This window comes from Corvus moneduloides, chromosome 3, assembly GCF_009650955.1.
Source record: "Corvus moneduloides isolate bCorMon1 chromosome 3, bCorMon1.pri, whole genome shotgun sequence".
Lineage (NCBI taxonomy): Eukaryota > Metazoa > Chordata > Aves > Passeriformes > Corvidae > Corvus > Corvus moneduloides.
In genome coordinates this window covers 55823036-55838126 of record NC_045478.1, presented here as the reverse complement: position 1 = coordinate 55838126, position 15091 = coordinate 55823036, and the positions used below count along the sequence as shown (strand labels likewise).

The following is a 15091-nucleotide window of genomic DNA, read 5'->3' as shown; positions in this document are numbered from 1 at the left end:
AAAGGGCAACAACTCCCCTCCAAACCAAGAGAAAACAAAAGTCTGGAGTAAGGCTCTGACATTTGTAGGAGTTAAAGCTCCAGTGAGAATGGGTGGTTTAACCAGAACTTTCATTCTACACCACTTTTAGCACTAGTTTCTCACATTTCCTGCCCCATCCTTCAGGATTATCTTCTGCAAAATTTGGTTCTTGCAGGCACAAGGAACCGCATGTGAGGATTTGAGGTACATGCTAAGCCAGGGAACAAGGAATGGGAGTGGGTGGATCCTTGTTAGCACAAAGGAATTGATCCCATGTGTGAAAGAAAAATACTCATCTGCAGTGTAGGCAGTATCTGAACAAACCCAAAATTCCTAGGCCTTTTCCCCAGTATTGAAAGACCATGACACTCACAGACATAGTTTCTAAAATGCTAAAAACCTGTGATCGATTTTCATGGAGCTCACAATTATCCATAGCTGCCAGAGGAATGGAATAATAGCACTCAAATTACTAAAAGGAATTAGATTTGCATTAATACTAGGTGTGATTGCTCTTTCTTTCCTTCTGTCTTTATTTATATTTATGTACATAGGTGAGGATCTATCAGTATTGCCTAGGGGGATGTGGGTTTTTTAAATGTATTATAACAAATATTTACAAGTAATACTGCAATGAGCAGTTTTAGAACCGCAGCTTGTCCTCATCTTCCAGCATTTTATCTGACCTTTTTTGGAAATGGGTCTTTTCATCTATCCTAAGGCTAGTGACTAAGACAATTATTATTTAGAACAAACCTTCTTATGGCCAGCATCTCAAAACTATACACATCTATGTTTAAGAAGAACATCATACGCATATAGGCACTCATATACCAGCACTCACAATACCACAGACCACATTACAAGAAATTATTTCTCCCTTCCCCATTCTTGTGCACCAGAAAACACCTCTTTATATATGCTCCATTCCCCCTGACATCTACAGCAATTATGTTCACAAGAGGTGGATGTCCTGATAATATTTCAAAACATTTCACTTCACAGAAGGAGTTATTGCTGAGTGTTTTCTTAGCAAAAAGCAAAGCAAGTAGCCTCTCATCTTGATTAAAACCCTCTGACTTTTGGAATCTCCTGCTAAATTATAGTTGCCATACAGGAAGGGTGTAGGAGGCAGGAAAAGAATTGAAAAACTCCAGTCTTCTGTCAATTATCAAGTGTTTTAAATTTAGAGATTTTCCCATCAACTAGAAACTAAATCCATTTGGTTTTTGCCAGAGAAAATGGGTGAAGATGCCATTTCTAAAGTGTGTAAAGACTTTGTGGTTCATTTCACAATAATATTTGTTGAACTTCTGTGGCACGCTTTCAGAGGAAGCAAGACAGGGCTATGTTAGTCATGATTCACTAAATAGTACATCCTAATCCTTCCTAGTTTTTGTTTATTCATGCCTTGCTGTGGGATTTAGCTGTTAGCTCATGGAAAGAAAAGAAAAATCCCAGCAGATAGAGGAATGCAGCCTTCCAGTCCGCTGCTTGGAGGCAGGTTTGGATATTTCTGTTAGGAAGACTTGCTTCAATTCTGACAGAAACCCAAGTGCACAGGAAATGGGGAAAAGGAGCAGAAATAGGCTGTCTGTTTCTCTGGTGATGGCATGTGAGTCTAGGGAAACCAAGCTCCACACCCAAGATGACCTGGAAATCAGAAGTACAGCGTGGTGGGGCAATGAGCTGCACCTTTCTCCTGAGAACTCTTCACACCTCTGCCCACTGCTGCTGCCAAACAAAGCTGCAGCCAGGCAGAGGCCAGCTAGCTCCGGGTACCTCAGGGCACCTCCAAGCAATGTCACCATGAGGAGAGAGTGCAGACTGTGCTAGGTGTCCCCATGAGCTCTACCTCCTGCATCACGTTATTTCAAAGGTTGCTTTCATTCTCCATCTCTCCAGGATGAGCTGACTGATACAGAAGCTCCTCTTATTTTTTCTCATCTGCTCTGAAAGAGGATCCGTTCATCTTGAGAGGCCCTTTTGTCAGAGGAGGGTGTCTCCTCTTTTTTTTATTTCCTCTTGACTCTCACTGGCCATAGCCTTAGTGGAACTGGAGGAGGAAGCTGAATCACTGCCATGGGCAATGAAGCCCTGTCCCACTGGTGGGGAGCAGGCATGGAGGGGTGGCAAACAAGGGAGTGAGTGTATTGAAATCCTGCCTCTGCTTTTCCGGTCCAGGTGATCCTGCCAGTGACAGATCTAGTCTGAACTTCAGCTACCACTGAGGAGGGCAAGGGTGGAGGGAGTAGAAAACCAAAGCCTGTGGTGCATAATGAAGTCCTTATGTGCTGAAAATTCATATTCGATAGGCTGTAGATGGAGATGTTGACAGCCACAATCTGTGCTTTGCAGGAAAAGGTTTTGAAGAGAAAATACCCTGCCTTTGCAAAGGCTGGCAGAGAGCCGGCATGGGCCTGCAGAGCATTGAGTGTGTTCATTGATGGCTCCCATTAGACAAATAAGGAAGAAATAATTTGATTTTTTTTTGCTCAATTTCTCAGTTGCTGAGTGTGTGGAACAAGAGCCACAGCATCCAAGAATTCTTTATTTCTCTTCCTCAGCCTGTCATGGACTTGGTGTGGGAAGTTGTGCAAATCTGCTGTGTTCTGGGCACCTTGGTTTCTTCATATCAAGTTTTCTTCATCTCAATTCTTTGCAGCTCTTGTGAAACCAAGTATCAAATATTGTTACTAACTAAAGTAATTTGATGGCATTTCTAGTCTTGGTCTATCAGTCCTCAAGAAAAGTCACAGGTTTTGCAAATCTCTCCCTTTACAGTGAAAAGGCATTTTCCTACACAAATTACTGTGAAAATGTTGTGCTGAGACCCCATAAACAGGATGAATGTGTGGTCTGTGGCCAGTGTGTGAGAAAGCAAAGACTTCATCTGTTTCTTCCTGCGCTGCTTTGAAGCAACTGGGATAATAGGACCTAAAGCATGGTAAATTCATTAGTTTAGACCTGTACTTAAAAACCTCTTAAAAAGGTTTTTAAGATCCATTAATTTGGAGGCATGTATTCTTGGTTGTAACACAGGGTTTTAACGTTATGTTTGAATTGCAGTAGGAACTACTTTTTGCTCAACTGCTCCAGTACATTGTCTATCCATTTCATACATCTTTCATCAGTAGTCATTGCTAAGGTTATCTCACTACATTATTTCTCTTCAGTTATTCTCGTAATATTGGACTCAGATTTGCATGACCCAATTTGTGAGCACGGGTTAGACAATCTGTCACTAGTTGGCATGCTGTTCAGTAGCTATTCTGCTGCCCCAAACTGCAATACAAGAATTTTCACCGAGAACTGGACTACCAGAAATTAATCCCCGAGATCCCAAAACCATGTTGAGCATTCATTCTGTATAAAGAGTGCTCCATCATATCCATATAATTTTATCCCTCTGTTTCACCATATTACCACAGGTTGACAATCACTCACATTTCCCACTCTGCACTAAGTCATAGAGGAGCCACCTGCATCAGGCTACTGTAGATTTTACTGACACAGGAATTCTCCTCAGTATTTCTATGGTGAGTTGGCCATGACCCACACATACAGCTAACACATTCACTGATATCTTGGCTGTATCAGCATGGAGATAGGTAGATAGATAGATAGATAGATAGATAGAAATATATACCTACAGCTATGTCTCTTATGAGAGGAGTTGTACCTGTTTGAGCTAAAGGGCTGCACCCCTGGCTATATTCAGGTGTATATTCCAAAGGTAGTTCTTCCCTTTTGCCTTTTTAAATTTCTCAAAATAGTGTACTGAAGTAGTAGTTAAAAATGGAGGCCCCAAAGAATAACCTCCTATCTGTGGTGGCACTTCCATTGTGCATGACTCTGCCAGTGATTCATTAGATCCCCCCTTTTGTCTAGGCTTTTTTTTTTTTTTTTTAAATTAGTATGCCATGTCACAATATTTTTTTCAAATTAAATGAGATCCACCATGAAATACATAATTTTGTACATAGGAATTAGGACAGGATGGAATTATACTTCTACTATAGCTAGATCTAATTTTAGGTTATTTGAACCACTGTCACAGTTTTTGCAATAAATTTAAAATTGTATTTGATACTACCTTGATTTAATGTAGTTTTTTATTCTATATACTAGTGTGAGCATCACTTTTAATTCAGGAGATCACAAAAATACTGTGGAAAACATTTATTTTCTGCTCATTTTTGCACTGTCATTGCATTTGAGTCACAAGAACAGATTTTTCTATCACTAACATTATATTCTTAGAACATAATGGATTAAATGCAGAATAAACACTAAGTACGGAACTCTCTAGATTATATCATAAAGTATATGTTGTTAAAAAAACTCCTCTCAGCACTGCCACTTAATATTTTATTCTTCAAAACATTGTCTTGCATAAATTATATGTCATGCAATCTTCACCCTCACCATTTATGACAAAACCCATCATAATCTCCAGATCTGTGATCCTGTCTATTAAGACCATGATGCTGAAGTCTCTTGTAATTTCTGCTGTGAAGCCACGGATGGCCTGACAGGCAAAACCTACAGCTCAGTTCTGGTTCAATGAGCTTTATTTCAACAGCTTTCCTCCCAATTTTCTCCTCCAAAGCAAATTAGAGGCACCTATATAATAATATAGCATTTCAGGATACAAGCAGCAGTTCTGGGGTATTCAGCATTAAAATTGCCATGCTTCATTCAAGGTTGTGGAAAAATGTGCATAAAAACATTTGGATAAGCATTCCCCATGTTTTGAGTCATTTCATACAACGAAACAAAACCTGGAATGTTTTTGGTTAGCTAAAGCTTGCAGAGATTTGCATGCAATTTTGGAAATGTCTGGAATAGATGATAGTGATACCTTGAGAGCCCTCCTAGAAGCACAGGCTAGACAAGAATAAGGGAATAAAGGTAGGTATTTATTTGAAGGGCCTTCAAAGGTACACCCTGGGGAGCCAGATGCACCCCAAGATGGACGACAAGTCACGAGTTCTTCACACTTTTATAGGTTCGGTTCATTTGCATATCAGGGTTAATTCTCCAATTAAAGCTTCAGTTAATGATGTAATTCCCCTCAGCTTGCCCCCATTTAGAGGCTTTTTGGTTCATAGTGTTTGGGCCTAGTATGGTCTGAGTGTCCTTGGAGAGCAGGCCTGGAGAGGCTTTGTTATGTCTACCTAGCACGAGAGAGCAGAAGTTAACAGGCTACAAGAAACTTCAGAGTCACACACTAAGCTGTACAGAATTTGAAAAATATAAAAGTTTAAACCTGTAAGTCAATAGCATGGCCTACAGAGCTTAGGACGTTGCATTTGTTTCTGTTTCTCTCTATTCAAAATTCAGATGTTTTCAGCCATGTCTTTTCAAAATTATCTCACAAGGATACCTTGAACTGTTGCTGCCACTTGTGTTCTTATGAGGAGTAATCGGTGGATTTAGTTATATAAGGACTATCTTGTACTCCTGCAGATATTATGTATATTTTCACAGAATCCTAGAGTGGGTCAGGTTGGAAGGGACCACAGTGGGTGATCTGCTCCAAGCTCCCTGCTCAAGCAGGGTCATCCTAGAGCACATGGCACAGGATTGTGTCCAGACCCTTCTTTCATATCTCCTGTGAGGGACACACCACAGACAACCTCTGGGCAATTTGTTCCAGTGCTCAGTCACTGCACAGTGAGGAAGTTCTTCCTCATATTCAAGTGGAACTTCATGTGCATCGGTTTCTGCCCATTGTCTCTCTCCTATTGCTTAGCACCACCAAGAGGAGCCTGGCTCCATCTTCTTAACAGCCTCCCTTGAGACACTTGTAGATGTTGATGAGGTATCCTCTCAGTCATCTCTTCCTCAGCCTGAATAGGCCCAGCTGCCTCAGCCTTCTCCCATAAGAGAGATTCTCCAGTACCTTAATTACCTTTGTAGCCCTCCACTGGACCTGCTCCAGGAGTCCTATGTCTCTCTTGTACTGAGAAGACCCAAACTACACACAACACTCCAGATCTGGCCTCACCAGGGCTGAGTAAAGGGGCAGGATCACCTCCCTCAACCTGCTGGGAATTCTCTGCTTAATGCACCCTAGGATACCATACCATTGGCCTTCTTGGCCACATGGGAACAGGGCTGGCTCATGTACCGTTTGTTTTCCTTTAAGATCCCCAGGTCCTCCCCACAGAGCTGCTTTCCAGCAGTTTTGTCCCCAGCCTGTACTGGTATCTGAGGTTATTCCTCCCCAGGTGCAGGACCCTGCATTTGCCCTTGTTGAATTTCAGACAGTTCTTTTCTGCCCATCTCTCCAACCTGTAAAGGTCCTTCAAATTTTAATTATGATCTACCTTCTCCATACTGCAAAATGTGTCACTAAAAAATTTGGCAACAAAGTGAAATAATTTCCACATTAAAACAACATTCAAAATCATATTTCGTGTTTTGTGGGAATGTCACGGGGTAGCCAGTACTACCCACCTTCAGCTCAGCTGGTGATCTTCCACCCACCGATAGCCCATCCTGCTGGGAATGTACGTCCATGGGCATTTGCAAATCTAGACCTGAATCCAGTAGTACAAAGACAAGGGGGAAGTTGTTATTTTGCTAACTGGACCAGAATATCAGATTCACGTCTACAATTGAGACAGTAAGCTGTTGCTCAAAGTTTTCATTTTGGAAAACTGGCAATTATTTGCCAAGTTGGAAAGAGGGACAGAAAGTGGCAGTGGAAACGCATCTTTATAATCTTTTCCTTGAAGTGTTCCTACCATCCAGATGTTTCTGGTGACATCTGTCTTTGCTCAGCGAACAGATGTCATTGCAGACCCATCACCTTATGCTGAGTAATTGAAAAAGCAACATATACTCAGCTCAGCAACACCCTGTTTACAGAGAAAAGCTTTAATTTCAGCACTTTCAATTTAGAGTGCTATTTGGAAACATTTAGCTCATAAAAAGCCTCACAGTTCATGTTTTGAACTCATCATGACCTGAACATTTTGTTAACAAAGTACCCTGTTAATGTTTTGACCAAAAGAACTAATGTACTTGGGGCTAGTTGTGTTGCCAAAGTGGTGCTCGCTCCTAAAAAGGGAAAGTTTTAATTCTATTTTCAAAAGCAATGTTTTATTCCTAACTATATATGGAAATGTCATCAATCAGCCCTGAAAACAGAGTGTGCACTGCAGTGCATTTTAACAGCTCGTGCTCCTGCCTGCGTTCGGCGTAACCAATCTCCCCACACTGGGGCTCATAGCGGAAGTCTTTTGCTGTGTCTGTTTTCCCTCTACTAGCTTGGGTAGATGTGAATATAACTTTTCTTTTAATCACCAGCAATGAATAACAAAGGAACAAGCTAATCCAAAGAGGGGATAATAAAATACCTTGCCACTCCCAGACGAATTTACAACAGAATTCCTTGACTAAGGTGGTTGTGCTGGTGGTTTTTTTAATTAAGGTCTAAGCCACCTAAAGCCTTCACCTTCCATAGGTGCAACCTTCTGATGTTGTCCTGGTTTTAATGCAATAAAAATTAATGTAGTTAAAACCAGATCCTAAACATTTTAATTGGTGCCCTATTAATACCTACCGAAGGACTTCCACAACCAAAAAACATCTTCTAACTTAAAGAGGTACATCATTTAAGCATTAGATCTACCAGGAATGGTAAAAGGTAGTTGTTTCCTAAGTAGTTAGTGAGGTCAGACACTTTGGTTTTCTAAACCAAATCCCAAGAAATCCCTGAGAGATAAATTCAGCAGCAATGAAAGTAGCAATCACTTGGAAATACTACAACAGTAAAGAAACACAATAATTAAGGGTTAACAAAAAGTGGTGTATTTGACAAATCAGAACCGAATCCTAAAAACACTGTGCATGGGAGTATGCATGTGCAGTTGTCATTTACAAGCTACTTACTTGTATTTCATCTCTATCTTTTAACTTTTTTTGTAAGTCTTGATCAAAACTGAAAAGTAATATATATTGTGCATATTTTAAACAGTCGTATTAGCTCCTGTTTTGTTGGGGTTTTTTTGTATGAAGATCATCAAACATTTTGGTTTGCTTTGCTTTTTTTCATTGCCATCATCTAACTTCTACTGTCTCCTTCATATGAAAATAACAATCCCTTCTCATTACTTTCAGAATTGCATTTTAGGAACTCAAAACAGCCTTCTACAAGCCCGTGGTAGAAGAGTTCACATGGAAGAAAATATCAGTCAAGTAGACAGGATGCAAAGAAAAAAGCAAAAGAGGATAATAAACGGGAGGGAGGCTTTGTGGCTTCTTAAAATACTTCCAGCTAAATGTAGGACAGCAGAGATTTTGTCAAAATTAGCAGTCAACATGATGTAAGTGTGTAGGATAAAATTTATTTCATTGGTGAGGAAAAGACAACTATTGTAACTTACTTAGCTACAGGATATTGTTTCTGACACTTCGTCAACATGTTGTTCTTAATACAGAGGCTGAACATTATTTGTGTCAAAATCGTCACTCGGAGCCCTTGCTTTCCAGCAGACTTCAGCTTCTTAGTCATATGCAAACTCATGCAGTTATTTTTTTGGGGGGGTTCAAACTCTGTTTGAGGCCAGAGTAGTAGCAGATAAACAGAAAGAGACAGAGGCCTTCCTCAGAGCTCAAACTACTGAGCACAGATTTTTAAATTGAGGGTAGGAAGGTAGGAAGGTAGGAAGTCTGGTGATCTATAAGGGACAGTTCACCTTATTAGAAAACAGGATTCACGGTTAGAGAGACTTACTTGGTCTTTACCCATGTTTGCAACACCCTCGAAGAGATGATGCTACATATTTCAGAAAGTTCAGCTATTTATAATGCTTACATTAAATGCTGAATATCTTGAGTTACAGCCGGCAGTCATAAAGCTTTATGAGAACAATCGGATATGTTTTAGATTTTAGCTGTTCTCTCTTAATCAGGGTTTGGGGGAAATCTCCTTCAGCGAGTGTATTTTCATGAACGGTCTAGGTGATGGAAAACAGAAAGTCCTTATTAAATCTGCAGACAATAGGAAGGGTGGAGCTTCAGACGTGCTGAAAAGCCCAAAATGATCCTGAAAACTGATGTTGCATGAAAAAAAACCAGGATGGTATTCAAGAAAGAAGAACACAGAGTTCTACATTTGGCCAGGAGGAATCAGCTTCTCAGATGCTCGATGGGGAACAACTGGTTGAGTGGACAAAGACAGAAGAGGATCCTGGGATTATAAAGCACTGCTGGCTGAGTATAAATTAGCCACGTCATCCTGCTCTGGACAGGCCAAACACTAAGCTAGGACTTATAAACACAAGAAAAGACATGCAGCAGCTTCTGTTCCACTCAGAAAATAACACCTGCTGTTCTGCTTTAGCCAGTTTTGGTGTCTCCACTTCTCAATCCACTCCAGCTCTATTTTCTAGGATAACTTTTACTCTAGACTTTGGAATACCTTCTTCAGAAGACACGAGGCCAGCCACTCTTGGTGAGGACATGCAGAATGAGCAGAGCTTCAACCATTCCTCCCTACTCCGCTGCTCTGCCGTATGCAGTGCCCCAAAGGGCACTGGGCTGCTCATTTTGCATAGCTTTTTTTGGTTTTCTCATTTTCATTTGAGGAGTTAGGCCTGAACTCCACATCAGACACTAGGTTCTGAAATGCTCTGTTCCTGGTTTCTCCAGAACTCTAGGCTCACCTCCAAGCCCTTCAGACAGGAAAATGTCATGTCACATTTGTATTGTCTTTACCTCCGCAGTTCTGCAGCACCGCCAGGCCAAACATCCGTGGGACGGAAGGGGAGACAGAGGAAGGGATAAAAGGTCGGGTCTCCAAGTATTGCACATAACTCATTCAGGGGAATCAAGATCTTTTGCATTCATAATTTTACTTGAGTTCAGGCCAGTCAGTAAACATCCTTATTCTGAAAAATATGTTGAACAGCTACTGAAATCTCACATTTTCTGCTGCTGGCTTTTTCTAATTTGTTTCTGATGAGAACAAAGACATTTACTTGGTCGGACTTAGTATGAATAAAGTATTCGGTATTAAACAGTATGCCCTTCAGAAAGCAGGAATAGTCATAAATGAATTATCACAGATTGCATGGGGAATGGCTTTCTGGGGAAAAGCAGCCACTGCTGAAGTCCAGTATCCCCTTTTGCCTACAAAAGACTTAAAACTTTGATATTTCTACTGCAAGCTAGTCACAACACTGGTTTCAATTCCACCATCCAGACAACACACCACCTCCCTCAAGTGGCCAGCAAATTTAGGATTGTTTTTTCTGCTTTAAGGAGTGTTTTCTGACACTGCCCAAAGAACGTGTTGAAGAATGCACTTTATATAAACATTAATAGATCAAGTTTAAACCATTCTGCAAAATAAAAGTATTTTGAATGGTATAAAGAGATAAAAATCTCACAGAAACAAATGCTTAGCTGGCATCACTTCAGCACTGTAGGCTTTTGATGAGAAGAAAACTGAAATAGCTGCTTTTTTGTGGATGGGCTCTAATAGCTTTCTGCCTGCGGTTACAGGCATTCAGTTACGGTCACTGCCACGGCAGGGATTGTATAAGCACATAAGCTAATCAAAACAGTGGCACATTTGGAAAAGCAGCACTGTTAATTCTGATGGCTTGCTCAAATCCTCATTGGAATAATTACAGTTTTCTTCTTTTGTTCAAAATGTTCTCCATTTAGAAACAGTTCTTTTGTAATTTACTGCCTAATATGTGCTTGCAGAACAAACTGAAACAATGTTGGGGAAGAGCTCACGGGAACTCAAACCAGAATTACATAAATTAAAAAACCAGCAATAATGATAGTAAAAATTTTAAAAGAGGGGAAACAGCTTCATACTTCAGGAAGCAACCCAGGCATCGCTGCCAGCGTTCAGGATAAAGTTCTCTCATGGAACAATGTGCTATAGAAGTACCCTACAGAGAGACATAGACTCAACACATGAAGCAATGCCTTTGTGTGCACATTGACAATAGTCCCCATGGCAATGGGTAAAGAAATTCCTGCCATGCAGCCAAGTCATGCTCATCTACACATCACCAGACACCTGTGAAATTCTGTGGGTATTATCCAAGATGAAACATAATATTCACATAGACTGCTACTCCCCTGTCAGTGACCAAACACTGTGATAGTCAGGGTTACCTCATATGAGCAAAGACTGATAGCAAACACAAAAGGAAAGCAGTTCAGATAGAACTGGGCAAGGAATGAAAAATTAAGAGCACCATAAAAAATATTTTAATTTGTAGACTCACAAAAAATATCTAAATAAATCTGTCCAACAAAAGTCCGCACCACACAGAGGTTTAGAGAGGAGACAAAAAAGTCAGTGATGCCAAGTCACCAAGTTTCAAGGCCTAAGTCAGTCCCCAGCAGGAGTCAAGAATAAAATTGTGCAGCATGACACATATGGCCAAATACATTATAAGCATTGCTCTTGCTAAAGGCAATGTTCTGTTCTGGGAAGTAATTTTTGTGTTTCTTTTGCTGGGTAAAACTGCAATCAGGTAGCTCCAACCACTTATTTTAACAAAAGCCTGTTAATTAAAGCAACACTACCCAGCCTCCTTCTTGGCATTAATGAAGTGCCAGAGGAAGGAAGCCTTAGGCATTTATTTTCCTCTCAGAGCATCTAATATCCCACATTACAGCCGTTGGAAAAATGGTAACACATTTCCTGACTAGGGGAAGAGAGAGAACATATTTATCACAAAAGCTTGAAGTACAATGTTTCTTCAAGCAGTCTGTCTGAAAGCTGTTGAAAGGATAATGTCCTCCACATATTTGAAAGAAACCTAAATGTATGAAAAAAGGTCCTTCTTGACTTACTACAGCACCAGGGTGATTTAGGTTGACTGTTGCAGGTCTCTGAAAAATTTGGCCAAATCAGACTGTACAAAACTTGCAGGGGGTGTGATAGAAGCAGGGCTAAAGACAACAGCCCTTAGCTTGTAGAACAGATGTGAAGAGGAAGGACATAACTGCAGATAACTTGCAAGGTCATCGTTGCTAACTTTGTGTGATTAATTGACAGCTACAACCCCCATCCAGTCGTCTGCTATTTTCCCTTATTCTGTGGCTCCACCTTGAGCTGCCTTTCTTTCACTCTAAGAAGCCTTTAGACAGAAAATTGAATCTTTGGTACCAGATGTGAGCCAAACCAAACTCCCACCTCTAAATATCCCTGAAGTTTAGAATTGCTTGAAATTTAAGCTTATATCTAGATCCAGATTTGGCTGCTTGAGGTCATCTTTACACCTTTTTGTTTAAAAAAAATAACATCATCTGATTTCCCCAATTTTATTTTACTTCAGCCCTTTGAATCATGGTCAGATTGGCTTACCAGAGGCCCTGGTAACCTACCATATACATCCCGCTCCCCCGCCTCTTCACTTCATAATCTTCCAGAGATGAAATTCAAGATTGCCCGCTAATTATAACAGGACAGCTTCTCAGACAGATGACTTTCCAAGTAACCTTCTCATTCCACTCATATTCAGGGAATGAAAAAGTATGCCAGAGCGTTATGTGATGACGGATGAGGGCCAACATTACAATTTATTTTTGTGACCTGGCACACATGTAGAAACAGAGAGTATGATTCAGTGGTTTTTGCAGCCTTAATCCCTACTAAAGAGTGGCTCTGCCAAGGTAAACGTGACATTTTAAATGAAACTGCTTTGCATACACTGCATGGAACCTGAGATCCCACTTTTGTACTGCGGTTTCCTTCTAAAATGTAGCTACTGCCTGACAGGGCAGAGTAAGTCTGCAGTCTGGGCTCCCCTGTGCCAAGAGTGTTTGGTCTGCTTCAGCAAATGGCAGCGATGAGCAGACTGTGCAGAAGGAGCAAGACAGATGTTTTTTGAACATGTACATTCCCAAGGCTAAGAAAAGGAGTAAAAATAAAGGCTGGATCCCACTTTCCTTCCCCACCCAGGCAACTCCCAAGCAACAAAATCCAGATTAGGCCCCACATTTGTAATAACAGCACATTTCCTGGTAAATCAATCATTAATCTACAGAGCTAGGAAAGGCAATGCATCTCGTCATTATATCCACAACTCAAACCAAGGTTTTAGCACTGGGACCAGTTTCCTTTTTCCTCTTGCCATTGTTTCCTTTGTGCTCTATTTTTTATTTAAAAATACAATATTGGCCATTTTTAAAAAGGAGGAAGAGAAGGAATAAAAATAATTTAGTGCTCCTTATAGCACCAATCCAACCCAGCACAAAAAGCCAGCCTCTGCTTATGTACATTATTAGCCAAAATCAATGAGTTTTATCCAAAAACTTAAAGGTAGCCAAACAAAAGCCTGATATATCCAAGAGCTTCTCTGCACCAGTGTGGCAGGAATGGCACCACTTTTCCTCAGGCAAAACCCCACCAAAATACCTCACATACAGCGGGCTGAGCAGTACGACAAAATACAGCTCATCTCCCACTCCCACGCTCTCCCAAAGACCTTGCTGTGAGAGATTTATTTAGACTAAGAGCAAATCATTTCACCCAAAGATCCCATAGTCATCAAATGTCATCAATCATCATAATCTCTGACTGTCACTGCCCAGACCTGGACTACCACAGGTACAACCTGTATAGTATATAAATTATATGTTTCCAAACTCTGCATAAGCCTGGGAATAGAAGAGCACAGAGTCAACAAACAGCTAACATGAGTCTCCTCATCATGCTCATCTCTGCCTGGAGAGAACAAGGAACATTTAAGTATTCCCATGCCTCAATTCTCATCCACCCCCATCCACTTTCCTTCACTCAGATGTAGTTTGTATGTAAACAGGTGAAAATTTGAAGCCCCAGTAAAGTCCAATGCTTTGGACTCTTGAGACTGAAAATCCCAGGCCCTGTCAGAAAGGAAAGAAAGATTTCTATTTATCTTTGAAAATGTGACAGTCCTACAGGAATCTATTATTGGGACTCAGGTAAATTGATTGTCTTTGAAACTGGTTTATTCCTTATGCTCTGCTGTGGCCACAACAAAAGATAGTGAGTCTTCACATGCATCCTCAGCGCGCGCACACACGCACACACCCCCCTTCTACCTTTCAGTTGTCCCTGCTGGACAATGAGATTTGTCCTAACATAAGACCACCAGGTGGGAATTGCAGGAAGAACTGTCTGGATGCTCACATTATGAATGCATTCCAGAGCTGGGGAGCTGTGATGATTGTGATTGACTTGGCCTGCAAAGAGGGTGTACAATGCTGATGCAGGCTGGGCCAGCTGGGCCAACTGGTCTCCCAAGACTGCAGGAAGCTTCTGGGTGGGCTCACACATGCACACCCCGCAGTGTTCCCCAGACACCTGCAGGGTGCATCCAGCCCAGACTGGGAACACTCACTTTTGGATGGGTGAAAGTGCGAAGGTCACAGACAGGGGTAAAATCCTGAAGTAGCTTCATAGGTGCTTTGTGCTTTGCACCTGTGCACTCTGTAAGGCCAAAAACTGTACACCTCTACAGTACTAGGTAAACCTGCTTATATCATGTACTTCATTGGCAATATTTATTTAGATATTGTATGAACAATAAATTTAATCATAATCATCCACATAATCAGTGTCATATTTTTTGCGTCCAGCTGAGAGTCTTCTCTCTACTGCTCTGCTACATCTACTTAACACGTAGGTCTGAAAACAGCTGAAGCAATAATTTCTACATTTCTTTGTTTAAATATAGCCAGAACAAGACTGGCTATTTGATGTAAGCCTACTAATGAAAATGCTACCACCTGGGCTTTTCACCCTCTTAATGCTAACAGGAGAGAAGGGTTCAGAAATCCCTGTTCCTTCAGAAGAGAATGGGTGGAGAAATGGCAGAACATTTCACGAAGAAATAAAAACCAGAAACATTTGAAAAACATGATTTTCCATTCACATTTCTTAAAAATATTTGGAAGGACCAGAAAGGGGACAATCCCATGGATTTTTCTAGTCAAACAGGTATGAAATGGGCCCCTCCTTATGTCACAGAGGTGCCAGAGAGGCTGGTTATATGCTTTCACCATCTTAAATATTTTAGCTTAGCCACTGTTACTCCCC

At 40.9% G+C, this 15091-nt stretch overlaps 1 long non-coding RNA gene across 3 annotated transcripts in view; it reads left to right on the top strand.

Annotated features, from left to right (window-relative positions):
• LOC116440664 overlaps positions 1-15091 on the top strand; it is a 96532-nt gene that overhangs the window by 34700 nt on the left and 46741 nt on the right. Inside the window, exon 3 of one of the 3 annotated variants that reach the window (XR_004238724.1) lies at positions 8155-14575. The exons of the other annotated variants lie outside the window; for them this stretch is intronic. This is a non-coding gene — a long non-coding RNA (uncharacterized LOC116440664). Of the gene's footprint in view, positions 1-8154; positions 14576-15091 lie in introns of those variants that run through there. 3 annotated transcript variants of the gene reach the window in all.